The 17,861-nt window shown below is 43.6% G+C and overlaps 1 protein-coding gene across 6 annotated transcripts in view; it reads left to right on the forward strand.

The window, feature by feature from the left end:
• The window catches only part of CDC14B (cell division cycle 14B), a 420,083-nt gene that overhangs the window by 237,272 nt on the left and 164,950 nt on the right, over window positions 1-17,861 (forward strand). The gene's annotated exons all lie outside the window — the stretch shown is intronic.

The following is a 17,861-nucleotide window of genomic DNA, read 5'->3' on the forward strand; positions in this document are numbered from 1 at the left end:
TTGTTATCTAGAAAATAGTGAAGCCAATTTTCCACTTCTATAAACATAAGAACTTTTGATCCAAATGGATTTGTCAATTTTTGCGAACAATGAATCCTGTAATGCATGCAGAAGGAAGGATTCTGCATCTTCACAGCATATTTAAGGCTTTGTTCCTTTGACTGCATAGTTTGTCAACATGTTCAACACAAGGGAGCGAGATATGGGGTGACGATGAATTGGTAGTCAAAAGCAATATTGAATTTTTTATATTGTGCTGAAGCATTTTATTGATTTCAGGGAAGTCCAGTACTGACATCTTTACTAACTTTCAGCCTCTGCAAGCAAAAAATTCTAATTCTAGATGTCATAGATATGTTTTGTTTTCCACTTTGAAGTTGTTGAACTTGGTAGCTTGTAATAGCAGTGTGTACTGTGCATGAGCAGCCTATTTTGCCTGAACTTTTATGTAAGCAAGCAGTAGATTGTATTCTCCATTTGTATGGCAGATGCTATGGCCTGGTTCCTGTGTTCTATGTTTGCTTGCACTGACTTATTTTCTTATTTGCATTGGGGCATTGGCAGGCAACCCACACACATTGCCTTTTTTGTATTTTATGCTGCATTTTGTTATGTGCATTTCTAAAGCACATGTTCGAAGGCATGTGTGCTTTAAATACACATGATTTGCATACTCCTGCCATCTAGTGTTGGGTTTGGATGTTTGCAAGTTGTTTTTCTTCTGAAGCATTTTTCAAAAGAATGTAAACAAAAAAAAAGTTTTTTTCAGTCACAAGGTAAGGTGGCTTCTCCTTTCGGTGATAGTGCACATGGGCATTGTGAGAAAGTGGCTCTATATATACTGGACCAAAGTGTGTATAGAGTCCACAAACCCCAGAGGTATAAGAGAGGTTGAAGTCAGGTCTGACCTTACTCTCAAAAGTGGTAGCTTGGTCGAGCAGTAAGGCAGTACCAGAGGGCAGTGTAAAGCATTTGTTCACACTCAGTCAGCAAAAGGTTTCACACACTCAAGAACTGAACTCTAAGCCAATTGTTTTTATATCAAAAGATGTAGTTGTTTTATTTTTAGAACCAACAGGTATGAAAATGTACTTTTCTCAATACGAGTACTTGTAGGTAATTACTTTGCAAAGATGCAATAAACTTTGTAAACACAATAGGTACAGTAGTTGCAGTAGGCAACACAATTCTAAACCCAATCTAACATTGAGCTCAATGGGTTTTTCTACATAAATGCAGCGGATTACTTTATAGATCACTTTTGTAACTCGGAGACTGGATCCTGGATTCAGTCCTGGGATCTAAGCTGAAAACAGTTTAGTAAAAACGTTTTAGTTAATGCAATGATTTTTAAGGAATAGAAAGGTATTTTAAAAGTTGACACTTCGAAACTTTTCAGTGAAAAACTAGCAATGTTATCCTATGGAAGGAATTAAGTCACAGGTAAAGTAGGTTCTCGTTACTTTAGTAATCCAGGACTGGACTCCTAGGTTTAGTACTGGGGTCTTTACCTAAGACAGGTAAGTATTTACGTTTCAGTATTTGGTACGATAAATATAAAAATAGACACTTAGAAGAAATTTCTAAGAAACACAGTCAATGGTTTCCTATGGGAGAGAATTCAGGTTATTGGTAAGTATAGGTAAAATCACTTTTGTGGTTCAGTACTGGGTTGAAAGGTACAGTACTGGCTCCTCTCCTGATTCCAGGTGAGTACGTTTCAAAACTTCATTCACACTTAGGGAAGATTTTTCGAGTCAAACCAGTCAATTTTTATCCTATGGCAGGAAAGTGGGTTATCGGTTTCCAGGTGAGTACTCGACTGGTGAAGTTAAGTTTTTGGGCATAGACTCGAGGGTCTCCCAGGGTCCGAAAGGTACAGTAGGTACACCCTCAGCAGCAAAGGGGCAGCCGGGTGCAGAGAGAGTAGGCCCAATGCAATCCAATGGAGGGGAGGGGGCCTCCAGTTAGTGGCTGCAAGCAAGCAGGCCACGTAGCTGTGGGAGATGAGCTCCTGGTCACTTACTCAGGGCAAGTGGGGAAGCAGAGTTGGGTAGTAGTTGCACTTACAGCGGCACCCGGGCGGCTGGGTGCAGGGTGTTTTTGAGTTGTCGGGAACCCAATGTTATTCAATGGAAAAGGTAAAAAAGGAGCAAAGGCTGCAGACTCTGGGATGGAGATTCTTCAGGTGCCGTCACCACTCCGAGAGTTAAGTTGGGATCTTGGTGAAGAGGTGAGTACCCCAAAGGAGGGCACAGGGGGTCGTGGGGCGTCTTTGGGTGTCGGGAAATCTTACCCTCGGCTGGTCGCGGTTGATGGTGGCCTGGGTTCGGAGGATGAAGGCGTCGTCTGGGTCGTCGAGGAGGGTTTTTGGGCACTGGACTTCGGGTCCCAGTCGAAGGGGGGAACATCCTCGTAGTCTTGGATCGCTCGGACACAGGCCGGGCTTGGCAGGTGCAGAGTGGGCTGGATTTGCGGTTCCTGGCTGGCACCAGGGATGTTGCTGTTGGAGCAGAGCCTCTGCTCATGGGAGTCCCAGTCAGTTAGAGGGTCAAGGCAGGTAGGTCCTCCGGGTTGTCCAAGGTTGCTGTCTGCAGGAGTCACCGGGATTTAGCAGGAGCAGGTTCCAGTGTCAACAGGCCGGTAGGGCTGGGGCCAAATCATTTGGTGTTCTGTTGTTAGCAGCTGCACGGCGGGTCTTCGTCTTCTTGATCTTCTTTCTTCTTTTCGTTTCGGGATCTGCAGAAGGAAGGTTCAGGGAGCCCCTAAATTACAGTTAGGGCAAGGGCAGGGACCAATAGGTCCCTGTCCTGGGGTGGGTACACCCCCTAGTCTGCTCCTCTCGTGTGGATGGGGGGTGGGGGGGGGGGGGCAGGAACCTACCTGTGATTGGGCAGGGCTTCCCATCTTCAAGATGGCTGGAGCCCGGGGTCATGCTTCACCTCTCCTCTCCCACCTGAGGGGTGGGGCTGGCACACCCCCTTCCTGATGTAGGGTTTCCCCACAGTCTTCCTGCCAGGTGGGGGGGGGTCAGAACTGGTGTGGGCCAGTTGCTGGGTACAGCAAATGGTCTGGAGAAGCTCACAGAGGCGGCAGGCCTTTGAAGCTTCCCCCTGTCCATCCTGGGGGAGGAGACTTAGCACCTCGCCCAGGATGTGCATTGTTGCAGGCCCCGGAGAGCGGGGTGTCTCTACCCAGGGGTCCAACAACATGTCTGTGGTGTGGCAGCCTAGGCAGCCTCTCAGTCCAGACGTGGATTTTTGGTTAGGTTTCAGGGGGCATCTCTAAGATGCCCTCTGGTGCATTTTACATTAAATCTCACACTGGCATCAGTGCGGTTTTAATGTGCTGAGAAGTTTGATACCAAACTTCTCAGTCTTCAGGGAAGCCATCATGGTGCTGTGGAGTTCGTAATGACAACCTCCCAGCACCATATACTCTTAATGGCAGCACTGCACTTACAGTGCCCAGGAATGGCCCTGGGTACTGTAGGGGCACTGGGCTCATGCACCTGTGCCCACACCACTGGCATAGAGCACCCATCTAGAAGGGTGACTGTATGCCGGGGCAGTGGGTTTGCGGGGATGTGTGCCGTGTCGACTCTGTTTAGTTCTCTACTGAGACACAGCCTGCAAAGGCAGTGTGTGGGTGTCAGGGTACAGGGCCCCTAAGGGTGGCACAATAAGTGCTGCAGCCCTTAGGGGCCTTCTCTGGTCACCATGCCCTGGGTACCTAGGGTACCATTTACTAGGGGCTGATAGGTGGCCTGAGATGCCAATTGAGTTTTAGTTTCAACACAGTTTTAGGAAAGGAACACGGGCCCTGGGCACCTGGTTGGCAGGAGCCCAGGGCACAATCACTCAAAGCACATCAGCAGTTAAGCAAAAAGTGGGGGCATACCAATGCAAGAAAGATGGCACTTTCTCACAGGTATTAACTCCATTCTTAGATTGTTCTCTTTCTGCCATCAGGTTCGTATGTCGTTTGCCGTGCTCCGGTTCGAAACTGTTCTTCCGCACATTTCTATTCTTGTATGGTCTCTTAGCGTTTTGGGTCTGGGCACCAATATGGTGCAGTCATACTCATTTGCTAAGTCATGGTGATGTGTAGGCATTGCATTTAGTTGCGCTCTGTGTTATCTAATAATACAAAATCATTTTGGATGAAAGCCGTATAAAGTTTAACTGACTAGTGTATTGTTTAGTAAAGGTTGTCATTAGCTAGTTTTTTATTAGATATGCATTCAGTGGCTGTTCAACTATAAGGCATTCTGTGTAGCTTTGGTACAGTGTTATGTACATGTTGTAGTGTAACCATTTCTGGAGGGTAGACATGTGGGTTTAGGGTGATAAGATGCATGCTGTTGAGAAGGTAGCTCTTTGTGACTTTTGGTTCTGTGTGTTAGGTAAGGCCATTCAATCATAGGCTGCAAGGGACTGAATGATTGGCTGATTTCCCTCACCTTGCTTTGTGAGGTGTTGCTGTGGGTTCCTTAGTCGCTGAGGGTGTTAAGGTTGTGGAAGCGGGAAAATACAAGAGGCTAGAGCTTTTAAGAGGATCAGGATGATCTTGAAGCAGAACAAAGAGGCTAGGAATGTTGCAGTGATGGAAGCCACAACGTAGGGCAATTGCCATATGTTTTCATCCCAGAATTCACTCACTGGAACCAAATCAGTAAGGCATACCAATGCTGCATCATTATCGCAGTAGCAGAGCATATCACAGTGTAGAAATTATGCTAGAATTACATGTCCAAATTCTCACCCAGCTTCTGTATATGGGTAATAATGTAACAATATTACATATAAATATAAAGGTAGCTGATTTGTCACTTGAGTATATGAGTGTTATCACACTAAATGTATAGCTAGATAGATGCGTTTATCTTCTTTCTGGTAACCAATCCGCTCCCTTTTTTTCACTGTCGTTCGACTCATATCAGGAGTTGTCCGTGCCCAGAATACTTAAGCAGAATGTAATCCGCCACCATCTCAGCCTTGGTGCGGTAGCCACGAATAAAAATCAGATGGCCCACCGGAAGGCCCAGGAGATTCGGGTTAGGAAAGGGATGCCAGGGAGTCTATCTTGTGGAAAGGAGGTACTGGCTGCTACTTCTACTTGAACATTGTTTGCAGAGGTATTAAATTAAAGTGCAATAATTGTGCTGTTCCCACCTGTAGTCATGGGGGGTGGTAGATTCGAAAATAGGATCTGACATTTTTTGACTAGGAAATGGAGAAGGGTGCTACAAACTTCCTTCCCAATCTAAAACCATTCAAAGGTAAAGTAAATTGCCTCTAAAATACATCTGCCAAAGCAATAGAATTATACCTAGCAGAATTTGCATATTTTGCCCAGAATATTTTCACACATTTTTTTTAATAATACTTTAAATGTTGGTAAAGTTTTGATCAGAAGCAGTCTGTTTGCAAGCCACTCTGAAATGTCTCAGTAGATCCCTGTACTCAGAGACCTGGGTCTACTTCAAACCCAGACCTCTCCTTACCTTGACTTTCACAATTTCCCTAAAACAAGATTTGTAGATGGTAAGGAATTGGAAACATTTCTACAATCCTTTGGCACTTTAAATAAGGCAAGATATTTTGCTTTCTTCCCTTGGCTTGTAAAAATAATCTGTCTACGTTACTCTGCAATGTTGAATTGAATTGAATATGCACTTATATAGCTCATGGCTACCCAAGGGCATCCCAGCGCTTATCGTGACACCTTTTACACCTAATCTGATCATGGAAAGAGGAAGATTTTAAGCGGAAGGAGGAAAAAGGAAGGTTTTAAGCTGCTTCCTAAATCTAAGATAGCTAGATTCCAGTCGTAGATATTCTAGAAGCTGGTTCCAGAACTTGACTGCATTATAGGAAAACCGCCGACCCCTAGTTTGTGACCACTTGATCACAGGAACTACAAGAAGTCATTTGTTAGTGGATCTAAGAGTTCTGTTGGGGCAGTATAATTGCAGCATTGACTGAAACAGTGGAGAACCCTTTCCAGAAATAGATTTATGTACAATACACATATCCTTAAACCTAGTTCTTTCCTGCATAGGGAGCCAATGCAGCTGACCAAGAGCAGGTCTGGCTGAGACCTGTTTGGACATATTCATTAGGAGGCTGGCTGCACAATTCTTAACAATTTGCAGTATCTTAGTGGTTCCTTGTGGTGCACCCAAATAAACTGCTTTTGCATAGTCAAGGCGAGATAATATGAGTGCCTGAACCAAAATACGTCTGGCGTCAAAAGGAAGAAGGGGAAGAATCTTCCTTAACACCCTTAGTAGTCCATAGCAACTTGCGGCGACTTTGCGAGCCTGTATTTTGAAATCCAAATTGCAGTCAAACCAAATTCCCAGGTTCTTTATTTGTTTCTTAGGGACAGGAGGGCAACTGGGCCACAAAAGGTCTATGTTCGCAGGGGCAGAGTGGCCCAGGAGCATAAGTTCTGTCTTTGCTCCATTCAGCTTTAGGAATGATTTGTCCATCCATTCATATACCTTCACAAGGCATGAAGTTAAGGCAGGCACAGATTTATCTTGCTGACTGAGGGAGACCACAGCTGAGTGTCGTCCGCATAGGTGACAATGTGGAGCCCCACGGAAGCACCACATCTGCCAGAGATCTCATGTAGATGTTAAACATTGTGGGACTTAAAGAAGATCCCTGGGGTAATCCACACTGCAGAGGGATCTGCTCTGATACAGCATCCTCTTCGTAGACAGAAAAGGATCTATCTTCGAGAAAGGACTGCAGCCATCTCAGGGCGACTCCTGTCACCCCTACTTCACTGAGTCTTTGGGCCATAAGTTGATGGTTAACAGAATCAAAGGCTGCGCTGAGATCTAACAAAATAAGAACAGCGCAGCCTCCATTGTCCAAGATTTTCCTAGATTCTTCAATCACAGCAAGTAAAGCTGTCTCCGTACCCTGTTGGCGTCTAAAACCTGTCTGAGTGGGATGAAAACAGTTGTTTCCCTCCCAAAAAACTGCCAATACAGAGTTAACGTACTTTTCAGCAAGTTTGCTTATTCCTGGCATCAAGGAAATGGGCCGATAATTAGCCCATTCCTCCGGATCAAGATATGTCTTTTTCAAAAGAGCTTTCACTCTTGCCTGTTTCCATAACAGAGGAGCCTTCCCCGTTAAAAAAGAAGAGTTTATCACGTCCTGAATGACTGGAGAGACTACTTCTGAGACCATATTTAGAACGGCAGGGGGGCGGGATCAACAGGAGAGCCAGATTTTAGTTGTCTAAGAAGTCCCTGCGAAAGAGGGAGCGTCGGGGAGGGGGGGGGGGGTTGAGGAGCGTCAGGAGGGGAACTCTTCCAGCACGGCTTGCTGTTTACAAGGGGCAATATCAATAGCAGAACTGGTTTGCGAAAAGGTCCCATAGATGTTGTGAACCTTGACGGGAAAAAAAATTGCTATTTCATCACATTGCCGTTGGTCACTATCAGGATCCAGGGGAGGGCTAGGAGGTGTAGTAAGGGTTTTTGCAATTTTAAAAATTTCCCGAGGGGAATTAGATGAGGACAGGATCATTTCATGATAAAAACTAGTTTAAGCAACTTTTATTTCATTTTTATAAAGTTTAAGTGATGCTCTGTAACTAAGTTAACTACTATCTGAAAATTCTTTCCTCCCTTTCCTTTCGTATTGTTACCACGCTTGTTTAAGCTGCCTAAAATTCTGGGAATACCAGGGTTGTTTGTTGGGTCCCAGTCGATGACAAAATGTGACCCTCTGGAGCACTAAGTCCAATGAGGAGTCCAGCCAACTATTAAAATCGTCATTCGCGACTGTAAGATTGGGTTGAGGTAGGGGAATAGAACTTTTTAACTTAGTTGCCCAACTTTCAGCAGACAGTTTGGACCAGCTATGACTACATTTGTTAGTTCTAATAACAAGCCGTAGAGAATCTTGAGGAGTCCAGGTAAATGAGAGTAAAAAGTGGTCTGAACAAAGAACCGGGTAGACTCAGCCATTGTAAGGTCCTGAAGATTAGTGAATAGGGGGTCAAGTAAATGTCCTAAGTTATGGGTGGGACCGTGCACTCTTTGCCTAAATTGAAAAGTTTCTAGGCTGACAGTAATATCCTGAGTGATAGTAGAATTCAAATCATCAAAATGTATATTAAAATCACCTAAAATAGAAACATTTTAAGATAAACTAGCACAGTTAGCAGCAATGTCGGGAAGTTGTTTACTGAAGTCGCCCAATACTCCTGGGGGGGCAGTATGTTAAAATTCCTGAAAAAGTACAGGTAGGAGAAAAACGAACTGAAAAAGCTAAGTTCTCACAATCAGGTACCGGGTTCCTAGTGATTATACAATTATACTTATTTTTGTAGCTATCAGCAATTCCTCCCCCACATCCACTATCACGGTCTTGCCTGCAAACAGCATAGTTTTGGGGAAGAGCTTGCACTAAAGCAGCATCTGAGTCCTTATTTAACCAGGAATCGGTCAGAAAAAGAATATCTGGACTCAAATCCTCAAGAAGTAAATGAATTTCAGTTGCATGTTTCGGAAGAGAACGGCAACTAAGTAATAGCATCATGACTTTTTCCTTAGTCTCAGCACCTACCAAAAGCTGTGTATTAGGCAGAAATTTAAAATCACAATGAGGGCATAACTTACTCCATTCAACTGGGGTCATACCATGCGTACATTCATTCTTGGTCTCACCTCTAAGCCTGATAAGCTGTTACCGATTAGAACGATAATCGGCTGGGGTGAATTTGGCAGGGTTCTTGGCCCCTGGGCCCGAACTGGCACAGACTGGCTTGCCTTTGGTGCACCTTCAGCGCGCTGATGGCGTGCCCACTGTGCGCGTCCGCTGAAATTGAAGCCAAGTCAGCGTGCAAAAACTCAAATGCTGACTTAAGTTCCAAGAGGAAGCGTGAGGTCCCCCCGAGCATTAAACGCAGCTCGTAAGGGCCCCCAAAAGTCAAATCACACAAAAAAAATACAGTACATTCACTTCAATATTTTTAAAAAGATTGCTGAAAAGCTTCTCGCCCCTGACTGAGAGTCGGAGTAAGATCAAAGCGCCACCTCACGGAAGCGTCATAGACTGATTTTGAAGCAGAGTCAGCGTGTCAGCGTGCAAAAACTAGAATGCTGACCTGAGTTCCACGAGGAAGCGTGAGGTCCCTCGAGCATTAAACACAGCTCGTAAGTGCCCCCAAAAGTCAAATCACATAAAACAAATACAGTACATTCACTTCAATATTTTTAAAAAGATTCTAAACTAATAGATTGCTAAAAAGCTTCTCGCCCCTGACCGAGAGTCGGAGTAAGATCAAAGCGATCAAAGTTGAAGTAATTGCCAAGTAAGGTCCCACATACTTTCAGCTGTGTGGGACGGGTCAATTGAAAAAATGAAATCTACTCTTAGAATGCTTCATCACAAGATGTGTTGCAGCGTGAGACCACCCTCACCAGAATCTTCAATATCTGGTGGTTGATGCAGGGGCAGAGCTTACTTAAAGATCCTGGGTCTGCCCAAGATGGATGCTACATCCAATAAGATTTTGAGCCCAATCTTCAGTGTCAATTTCATTTTATGCTGCAATCAGGAACGCAGATGCAGCAACATCTGATCCAACTCCTTTGCATACAGCAATGATTGGGGCCACATTTCGAGCTGGAACACAATGTAGCCTCAGCATATAGATGACTTTGTCATTGAGCCTATTGGTAACGACCAATTCTAGGACCGGAGATGGGATCTCTCATAGGGGTCTCTCTCCTTCGTTGCTCAATGTTGTATTCACAGATTGTTATAAAAAAGTTTTGCCATTTAGTGCTAGGGATTTCTCCGCCTAAATGTTAGGGTTCAAAGCCTGATGGGACAGTAATGGACAATGTCTATTTTAGATCCTCATGAATTGTGCTTTGGTTCAAGGCACAGGCTCGAGGTGGTGTGACAAGTGTGACCCTGTACATCCCAATGACTTAGAGTACAAGGCTAAAGGTTTATGACCCACGACAAACATCAGTCTTAACGTTATTGCGGTCTAGGTCAGGATCTCCATGCGGATCCTTCTCTCCATTGAAATCTTAAAAATAAAACACAAACTAAAGTATGAGGCATGGATATGCTTCTCAAAAGCATTGTTCCCATTCAAAAGTTAATTCACGTTGGAGCTTACTCTGCCCCCTGTTAGTAGTCATTGGAGTGCTGTAGGTGTGGAGATAATTTCTTCACAGGATCCTCTGCTAGCGCAGCCACTGGCTCTGACCCAAGGATTGTACCAGCTCTTCAGCCACCGCAGCCCTTCCCAAGGCAGCCTTGGGCCAAGCTCCTGACACGGGGAGCCAATGCAGCTTTCTTTATTCACCCCATGACTGAGATGTTTAGGTGTGCTTCGATCCCCTGTGGAGGACTTGTGAGCCCCATGGAATCTTTTAGGGTTCTGTTCAGGTTCTCTTCTGTGAGTACTGACGTAGTTCATCCTCTACGTTCCACATTGAACACCTTGTGTTATATCCCACGCGACAACTTTTGCCAGCTGCCCTCTGTGGCACCACTGTACCTCCTATTGAGCAGCCTATATCTAAAACGAAGGGAATCCTGCAGATATCTAGAAGAGAAGCCTAAAGAATTACTAGAGTTAAGATGACCCTTCCCACTAGTACTACTTGCATACAATGCACAATATATTTGGCTCTGATTCCAACTAAATTCAAATGCCTGATCCAATCCAACATAATTCAATGGTAACAAAGAAGCCAATTTACTTCCATCACGGTCTTCTGACAGAGTGGATTACTTAGCCTTGCAACAGCCTAATGGATTTGATACTTCTCCAGAGGTACAAATAGACTGCCCTTCTGGGTCTGCATCCCCTGAGGTGGCTTCTTTTTGTGCAGTTTTGAGAGGGTCTGCTGATGTCCTTGAGCATTGTTTGCCTACTGCAGAAGTCAAGTCTAACATGTTAACTAAGATCCAGATGTCCTTTAGCCATTACCTCCGAACCCTTACACCTGTCAAATAACTCAATTATCGACCCAGTGACAACTGCATGGGAGAAGCTTGCATCAGCCCTAGTGCTTGATTGCAGCTGCTACAGGCAATAGCCCTGAGGAAAGTGGTTGGGGATGGGGTGAAAAACGCCTACCAGTTTTGAAAATTTAGATGGGTTTTCAAAAGACTTCAATTTTTTGCCACCCTTCGCAGTCTTTCCAGCACCAGAACCAGCTCCTCGGACAATACAGGGGTAGAGGTAAAGGCAGGGGCTGTCAGGCCCACAAAGCCTCCTCCCCTTCCCCGCGCCACCTGGAAAGCTGCTTTAGCTTTCCATTGAAAGAGTGTGCGCAACCCTTGGGAGAAAGGGCATTCTCCTTTCTACTTGCCTGGAAGGCCACAACAATGGACCAGTGGGTCCCATCAGTTTGTAGAAAGGGGGTACCATCAAATTCCTCATCACCACCATACTTGTCTTAGAGTGTTAAGCTTTAGATCAGAGGTTCAACAATCCTCACCGTCAAAAGACAAACCCTCACTGGTTTGTCTTTTGACGGTGAGCATCTCCGTCCACAGGTTAACGAGATGTTGAAAAATGTTTTTAAAAATTAAAAGAATGCCAACACAGCCAATTTATTGGAGTGATGCAGCACCAGCAGGGTAAACAGTTTTTCATAGGTAACAAATGAGGGTATCATCCAAAGCAAGTTTCCCTCACACCTTAAACCCAGTACCACCACCAGCAGCAGCAGTCCTTTCAGAAAAGTCAGAGCAGTGCCACTATCAACAAGGAGGCTTCTGTGGAAACAAGTGAAGAAAAGCTAGTGGTGCCTGAGGTAGAGGCACCTCTGCCACTAAGCATTAACCAGGTATTTATTTCCCTGACCATCAAACATCTGTTTGGTAGCGGCTGACGTACTTGCCATGATGGCAGAGTAACATAACACTTGTATTTGTAAAGCGCAATGGGCAGCTCCTTGAGACCCATGGGTCTCAAGGCGCTGAATAACAGATGTTTATTGTTACCCAACTCAATAGTACTCATTTTATCGACCTAAGATGGATGAAAGGCTGAGTGGACCCGCCGCGATTTGAACCGGTTACCGTGAGGTAGAGCACCGGCCCCTGAAGTGGATGCATTAGTTCACTAAGCCACCAGACCCGGCGTATAACCTCAGATCAATAGGTACTGCTCATTGTCGCCCAAGGCTATTGTCTCTAGTTAAACACTAACCCCCAACATACTACAGGCCCGTACACCATGACTCACATTGCATGCTTCTACTGAAGTAGGTTCAAGTGCTACTCCAGAGGGAGCCATGGAGATTGCCCCTTCACAATAAGAGAAGGGGGCATACTCTTGTTCTTTTTTCTCATTCCAGGTGCACAACCACGTTTAAGGATGCCATCCCTCTTCTTTAACTAGGATTTTGTTACATGTCGACCCTCGATCTCCAGAATGCCAGCTTCCACATTCCTATTCATCCAGCCCACTAACAGTAGTTATAGTACTTAAGGTTTTGGAATTCATCACCAATTCAAGCTACTATACTTCGTAGTCATCACAGCTCCAAGGGTGTTCACCCAATGTCTGGCAATTTTGGTAGATCATATACGTTCTAGTACATCTCTTTACACACTTCCACAACTTGCAGATAAATGGAAGAAAGAAAGGAATGTGTCTTGCTTACACTTAGAGACAAAATTGCTTCTCCATCCATTGGCATTCTCAGTCAGTCTGAAAAAAAAATCACATCTTTGTCCCCAACAAATGCAAGCATTCCTTGAAGCCAAACTTCGTGCAGTGACACATGAAAGCTGACCCCATTCACGAGAGTGTGATGGAGTTCCAAAGACTGCTTCACCTTACCAGATTTTGTGTTCTCCGACTGTGAGAAAAATCATGTAGATACTACGAATATTAGCCTCTTATATTGTCTTAGAACAGAATACAAAATTGCACATGCGCCTACTTGTAAATCTGTCTGGGCAGTGGTCACAAGCGAATGGGGATTGGGAGGATCTAGTGTTGGTAGAGCCCAAGTGCTCAGATCAAACTACAGTGGTGCTTATTAATAGGCAGGTCGATTCTCTATTCACAATCACAAGTGACATTAAAATCAGATGCTTTCCTGACGCTTGGGGTGATGTTAAAGGTCACCCTTTACGGTCAGTGGTCTCTGCCGGAACATCTCCTTTGCATTACTTCATTATAATTGAAGACCGTAAAGCTAGCCCTTTGAACTTTTGTGCCTCACATTTGTATGGGAAAGTGATGCTTATTTGAACAGACCTCATGACGGCAATGTATTACATCTTAAACGGGGGATGCATTCACTTCAGATGTCCTAGATTGCACATACAATTTGACATTGGGCTACTTACCATCAAGTTCAATTGATGGCAGAACTTGTCCCTGGAGTTGATGATAACCTTGTGGATCTCTTGCACAGGAGTACTTAACAAACACATGAATGGGAGATCAACCCAAGTGTTCAATACTTAAAGCACTCTGGCATGCCAACAGCTGATTTGTTTGCCATGCATGAGAATAATACTGCTATCCACCTTCCCTATTGGACTTACCGACATAGGTACGTGTCTTGGTACATTGTGGGTTTCAGAGGATATAGCATGAGTCACATCTAGAACAAAAGGATTCCTTGGAACACTATAAGTTGTAGTGTTCCAAGACCACCACTCGATGACGGGTGTGCGCAAAGCACCTGTATCTAGAGCACAATATAGAAATTAAAGTTAAGTAACTGTTTCTGATAGACATACAAGTTCAAATTCCTCACCGTAGACTATTTCTCATGCACCAGACTGGATTTGGGAAAACCTTGAACAATGCCCATGCCCAATATTAGGTGCTGTTGATCGGCTCGGCGTCTGCATCAGAAGTGATGTGCATGACGCCTGTATAGGTACCACCCGGCGCGCTGATCTCTGTTCCTTCCTTTCCACAACTATGAGGATCTGAAGAGCTGCGGCTGTATTTTTTGTGCCACTTTTTTTTGGATCCTTTTGTCTTTATAGAGCTATAACCATGAACAAGGTATTACGAAATACCGAAACGCGTTGGTTGTGTATCTGGCTTCCTGACAAATGGATTTAAGAATAAAATAACTGTGCCTAATATCGCTGCAAGAGTGCGACCTGTTTCTTCTGGTAACGAAGGATGAGATGGATATATATATATATATATATATATATATAGATTCCAACCGGAGGTTGATGCGGCGCTTCCACAGCAAACCCAGGACGCAGACACAGATGGATAAATCCACAGCCAGACTTTTTTTCAAGGTATTCTTTCTTCCTTTATTTCATATAACGTGCGGAGGTGCAACACACTGCCAAACAGACGCGTTTCGGGCGTGAACGCCCTTGCTCACTGTCAGCGGGAAAGCGGTATATGCATAGTTTAAATACATTGGTTAATTGCTTAAACGCGCCAAAAAGAGCCCCATTCAGTAACATTGAACTAAAAGACGGACTAAGGCTGCAACCTATTTACCAAATGTAAACATAATGGTTCGGCCATGACACAGTGGAGCCAAGCTAAAAGTTTTTGGTGCCAGGATATTAGTAACTGTGCAATGAAGACTTATCTCTTGAATCCAAGGGTTGTGCAAAAACTTTAAACAATCAATGCAGGGAATTGTATATATAAAGTGCAAATACATAGCAGCATTCATGTAAACATATTACACGTGCAAATACGCAAAGTTATTAGGTGTGCATATATGCCGCATATTTAACTGTACAAATACAATAATTTATACAATAAGATAATTAATGTATATACAATATAAAGTGCAAATGCTTAGCAGCTTATTCAAATGTAAACATTGCCCGTGCAAATACGCAAAGATAACAAACTGTACAAATACGCAATAAATTAATTGTGCATCTCATATATATACATATCAAAATAATGTAATCGACTCCCTGCATTTAGACGATTCAAAGCACAAGCTATCCACAACAAATGGGAAAGTTTTGACGATTCTATTGCACGTTCAAATTTTGTATATTGCACATTCTTGAAATGGTTACCACTGTTATATTCATTAATAAGAATTCCAGCGCGTGTAGTGTTATGTCCGATTAACACAATGTATGGTACTACCGCTCAAAAAGATGTAAAAAACTATAACAAAAAGGTGAGGGAGTGCTAAGATGTCCTGTATATATCACAGAGAGGACATCAAGGTGTGAAGGGAATAAAAATTCCAAACCAAAACTGTTTCAGTGAATTAAAATATGTAAATACATAAAGATACTTCTTTGTCCACATGACATGCAAAGCGACAACTTCTATAGTGGTTATACATTATGAAACGTAAGTAAATGCACTGACATGCAAATAATGCTGATAGGGCAATAATCAGGAAATGTGAGGTGACAGCAGGATTACCAGACTAATCAAGGAGTCCACAACTTCCCAACAGGACTACCATCAATCACAGAAAAGTGCTAAGGTCTTCCCCCATGTTCAAACCTCCCGGAATCTTGGTATTGAGGCGAACTATATATAGGGACTCCAACTGCCGTAATCTTTTTTCATAATCGCCACCCTTCTTACTAGTCTTGACTGCGTCAATAACAAAATAACTGAGGTGGGAAAGGTTTCGATTATGAAATTGATCAAAATGGCGAGCTACTGGATAACTTTTATCACAGTTCACTATAGCTCTCAAGTGCTGCAGGATACGCTGGTGCACCGGTAATTTCGTGCTCCCTACGTACCTCAGATTACACGAACACGTGAGAACATACACAGCTAACTCTGTCTTACAATTGAAATACGTTCTTATGTTGATAGGTTTGTCGTCAAAGGGCGTCGTGTACGATTTGGTGTTGATTCCAAATTTACACGCCCTACAGGAAATACAACGGAAGAAACCCTTCCGTGACGACAACCAGTCTGCCTTGTTAGCTGTTTCTGGGGAACTGGAAACCAGAGCATTTCTCATGCTGTATGCTCGCCTATAGGTGACTTCAGGCTTGTTGGGCATCATCTGTTTCAAAATTGGGTCTGTAAGAATAACTGACCACTGTTTCCTGACTATTTTGGAAATTTGGTTAGCCTGTCGACTGAAACCTGTAATCAATCTAATGGGATCACTATTACCAACTGAATGATCAATAGCAGATATAGAATTGCTAGAGGCCTGTAAAAGTTTGGATCTATCAACTCTATTAGCTTTCTCCATAGCCGATCTAAGGGCACTGGGTTTATAGCCCCTCGCTTCCATCCTTTTCATCGCTTCTAGTTGGTGGAGATTCCTTTGCTCTAATGAACTACACGTTCTGTGAATTCTAAGGAACTCCCCATAAGGGATAGATCTAATAGTATGACCCGGATGGAAACTCTGCGCGTGAAGAATGGTATTGCCCGCTGTACTTTTCCTATACAGGCCTGTTGTTATAACACCATTAACTATGCTGACTTGTACGTCCAGAAAGCTAATGCTAGACTCACTTATATCTGCACTGAAAATGAGGTTGGCATTATTGATGTTAATGGCATTGACAAAATTGATAGCCTCATCCTTACTCCCTCGCCAAATAATGAAAATATCATCAATATAACGCATGTATTTAATGATATTCTCCTGCCATACGGTTGAATATTGTGTCCTGAGGACATGCTCCTCCCACCAACCCACGTGGAGCCCCGCGTAGGTCGGGGAGAAACATGCCCCCATGGCAACCCCCCTTAGCTGTCTGTACAATTTGTCGTCAAACAAAAAGACATTGTTATTGAGGCACACTTCAACCATGGTTAACAACATTGCGTTATGCCTGTGGAATTCCACCGGTCTTTTTGCGAGGAAATAACTTAAAGCCTTCAAACCATCGTGATGTGATATACTGGTGTAAAGGCTGGCAATGTCCATGGTGATCAGTAAAAAGTCAGTAGACCATTCACATTGTTCCAAATTTCTCAAAAAATCTGTACTGTCTCTGATGTAAGCTGGTAAGGTGGTCACAAAGTCCTGTAAATAATGATCGATGTACTTGGATGTATTTTCGAATAAGCTGTGGATAGCAGATACTATAGGTCTCCCAGGTACTGGTCTTATTCCCTTGTGGACCTTTGGAATGAAATACAGATTGGGTATAACAGGATGTTCTTTATACAGATATTTCATTTCTTCCTTGGTAAGAAGACCCTCCCGTTTCCATCCATTCAATTGCTTCCAATATGCTGTTTGAATGTTCTTGACCGTTCTGAAATCACAGGGTTCATAACAAACTGTATCGTTGAGGTGGCGAAACGCTTCTTCCATGTACTCCGCTTTACTCCAAAGAACCACATTGCCACCTTTGTCTGACTGATTGATTATGATGGTATTGTCAGATTGCAGTTTTTTCATCAAGTCATGATATGGTTTAGTTTTGGCATTATTGACACTCTTTTGTCTACAGACTTGGATATGTAATTTCTTCAATTCATCGGTTAATAAATCTGCATAGGTGTCTATGGCATCCTTCGGCATAGACGGAATGAACGTGGAAGCAGGTTTGAAGCCACTAGGTTCACTTTGGCCAATGTCAAGATTTTCATCATTGGCCACTTCCTGAGTGCAAGGGGTGGATGTCAATTCATTGCGTAATTCATGCATCGATTTTAGGAGAGGTAAATCTTTGGCCTGCAAGCCACTTCTATCCGGGTTGGATGTGGAAGGGCCGGTTTTTCTGTTTTGGATTGAGCCCCCCTTAATAGCATAATATTTTCGCAATTTAAGCTTTCTAATAAATTTGAAGACATCCACTCGTGTATTTCCATAGTCAAAATTGCTCTCAGGGCAAAATGAAAGTCCTAAAGCCAACAGTTGTTTTTCAGCTTGGTCAAGTTGTACATCA

The sequence above is a fragment of the Lissotriton vulgaris genome, chromosome 3_1, assembly GCF_964263255.1.
Source record: "Lissotriton vulgaris chromosome 3_1, aLisVul1.2, whole genome shotgun sequence".
Lineage (NCBI taxonomy): Eukaryota > Metazoa > Chordata > Amphibia > Caudata > Salamandridae > Lissotriton > Lissotriton vulgaris.